We start from the raw sequence: 2,892 nt of genomic DNA on the forward strand, positions 1-2,892 counted from the left end.
GCCTCCTGCATTGCAGGCAGATTCTTTACCTGCTTTACCAGCTGAGCCATCGGGGAAGCCCACATATAAATTTGGACTCCTTCCAAACTTAACTAATAGCCTGCTACTGATCAGAAATCTTACTGATAACATAAACAGCCAATTAACATATATTTTGTATGTTATATGGATTATATGGGCTTCCAAGATGATGCAGTTGTAAAGAATCTACCTGCCAATGCAGGAGAAACAAGAGACTCAGATTTGGTCCCTGGGTCTAAAAGACCCCCTGCAAAAAAATAAAAATGAAAAAATAAAAGACCCCCTGCAGTAGGAAATGGCAACCCATTCCAGTATTCTGGAAAATTCCACGGACAAGGGAACCTGAAGAGTTATGTCCATGGGGTCTCAAAGAGTTGGACATGAATGAGATGCATGTCTGCTGTCACCAATGGGTCATATATTGTATTCTTACAATAAAGTAAGCTAGAGGAAAGTAAATATTGAGAAAATCATGAAAGAAAATACATTTGCAGCACTGTAGTGTATTTATTGACATTTAGGTTTATGTCATCTGTTTATAAGCTGGATCAGTACCTACATCAAAATTGTCTTATATGATACAAAACAAGGCAGACATTCCACATGTTACTAATACTAGACATCAAAAGTGAAAAGATACTATGAAAAAGAACTTCAAATTTATTTAGAGGTACAACAGTTCCTGCACTGATAATAAAAATGCAGCAATATGATTGGTCCACAGTAGCCTAGATTATACACTAACGAATGACTTATAAAATTTTTAGAGCATGCAGTATGACAGTGACATTCATAATATAATATTGGAAACATTGTTACATGTTTTTTAAAAAACCACTTATCTGAGACAACAGGATGGTAAACAGTTTCTCCAATTACAAGTGAGGCATACTGCAGGATAAGGTAATTCTTGAAAAGTCAAGCTATAAAATAGTAAGAAAACTAACAGTATTAATCTTCTATGAAATATCACTTACCCTATGTAAGGATAGACTAATATCTACATACATGTTATGCATTCATGACTCAGCTAACTTTTTCTTAATTTTAAAAATATTTCTAGGCTAGGCTGTTTGTCTAAGTTTTTTCAAATTGTTGCACAGCTCCAGAAAAGTTGCCAATTTATTGAAAAGAATCTGCATGTACTGGACTCTTGCAATTCAAACCCATGTTGTTCAAGGGTCAACCAGGGCAGTCTGTCTGGATAAGACTGCCCAGTGGGGGATCCATGTGGTGACCCTGGGCCTCGCGCACAGCAGGACCCAGTCTTGATCTCCACAGGCTCCTAGGACCCGGCAGAACACCTGGTGCATAGTGGGGACTCAAGAGGGGTGATTGAACCAGGGGCCGGGGCCGGACGCTGGGCCACAGCCCTGGAAACCACGGCCCCCCGGAGCGGCTGCAGGATGCTGGCTGCAAACCAGCTCAGAAATGTCTCAGTGCCCGAGGTGTTCCGGGCTCCTCTGTCAAGCTGGGGCCGGCCCGGGACCCCCGGGTTGCGAAGCCCGGCCGATAAACTTGGCCCGTAGGGACTGGGGGCTCCCGTCAAGCCCGCAGGGGTGAGCAGCGGCCACATGGGGGTGCGGGCGGGGTGCGTGTGACGGAGGCCGGGTCGGAACCGGGCCAGGCGGAGGCCTGACGGCCTGAGGGGACGCCCTGTGACCGCACAGGCTGCCGAGCCTTCCCTCGCGGGGGCCCGGCTAAACAGGGATAATCATCTGCCTTCTTCACCGGGCGGCTGGGAGATCAAAAAGCGAAGGTGTGGGAACGCGCTTTACGGCCTGTAACGAGCACGGTGGTTTGTCAGCGTTTCCTCCCTCCTCTCCTCCTGCTTCCTTCCTCTCTCCCACGAAGCCCCCCAGACCTCGCCCCTCCTGCCTGCCGGGTCCTCCTGAGAGGAGGCCCCTGAGGACCCCGCTGGGGGCGGCGGCTGCTTCTCCCCTTCCCTCCCCGCTCGCCAGCCCCGCAGAGCCCGCTGGTCGGCGCCCACCCGCCACCTCCCCTTCCTGCCTCGAGACAAGCCCCCCGACCCCAACCCACCCCCAGCCTTCAGGGTCCAGGCCGGCGGGTGAGGGTGAGGCCTCGCTCAAGCAGCCCGGCCGTGGGCACAGAGCTGAACACACCTACGGGGCGTCTCAGATTCAAGCTGGCAGTGCCGCTGGGGGTATTCCGTCTGACCGCATGTCAATCAAGGCTGGACGGGGGCGGGGGGCGTGTGCCTGACGACCTAGATCACAGAGCCGCCACCCTGGCCTCAGTTTCCCCACGTTTCAGAGACTCCCCCCGAAGGCCCCTCCCCGCTCAGGAATTGCTTCTCTTGGTTGGCTGCCAGGGCAAATCCCGGCAGAGGGGAGGAGACAACCCCCCCACCCCAATCAGGGCCTTCTTGCCCCTCCGCGGGGCGCCCTGCCTCAGCCCCAGAGGAGGGATCTGGCCTCATCTCCAGTCTGCAAGGGAGCATCAGGGCCCACCTCCCCGACCTGCTGGTCCAGAACCTCGCTGACCCTGCCAGGCTCTGCCTCGCTCCTCGACCTCCCCCAGACGTGGGTGGCGCTTCGGCAGGTTGTGTCAGAAGCAGACCCAGGACAGGGTCAGACCTGCAGAAATTTATTGCAAGGATGAGGGGGAGGAAGCCTGCCGCCTTGAGCCCGGAGTGGGGCCGGGAGGAAGGTTGGGTGGCGTCTTGGTCTGCTCGGGCTGTCCAGACCAAATGCCACAGCCCGCGGGGCTCAACAGCAGAACTCAGCGGCCAGGTCTGGAGGCTGCAAGTCCACGCTCAGTGTGTGGGCAGTCCGGGTTCCTTCTGAGCCTTCTCCTTGGCTTGCAGGTGGCCCCCTTTTGCTCTGTCCTCACAGGGTTTTTCCTGTGTGC

At 53.5% G+C, this 2,892-nt stretch overlaps 1 long non-coding RNA gene across 1 annotated transcript; it reads right to left on the reverse strand.

Annotated features, from left to right (window-relative positions):
• Positions 1-508: 508 nt before the first annotated feature.
• LOC139035909 (uncharacterized) lies at positions 509-2,289 on the reverse strand. The gene is made up of 2 exons (XR_011488560.1): positions 2,145-2,289; positions 509-1,802 (listed from the first exon to the last, which is right to left on the reverse strand). It is a non-coding gene; the product is annotated as an uncharacterized lncRNA (long non-coding RNA).
• Between the last annotated feature and the right edge of the window lie 603 nt (positions 2,290-2,892).

The sequence above is a fragment of the Odocoileus virginianus genome, chromosome 7 (genome assembly GCF_023699985.2).
Source record: "Odocoileus virginianus isolate 20LAN1187 ecotype Illinois chromosome 7, Ovbor_1.2, whole genome shotgun sequence".
NCBI lineage: Eukaryota > Metazoa > Chordata > Mammalia > Artiodactyla > Cervidae > Odocoileus > Odocoileus virginianus.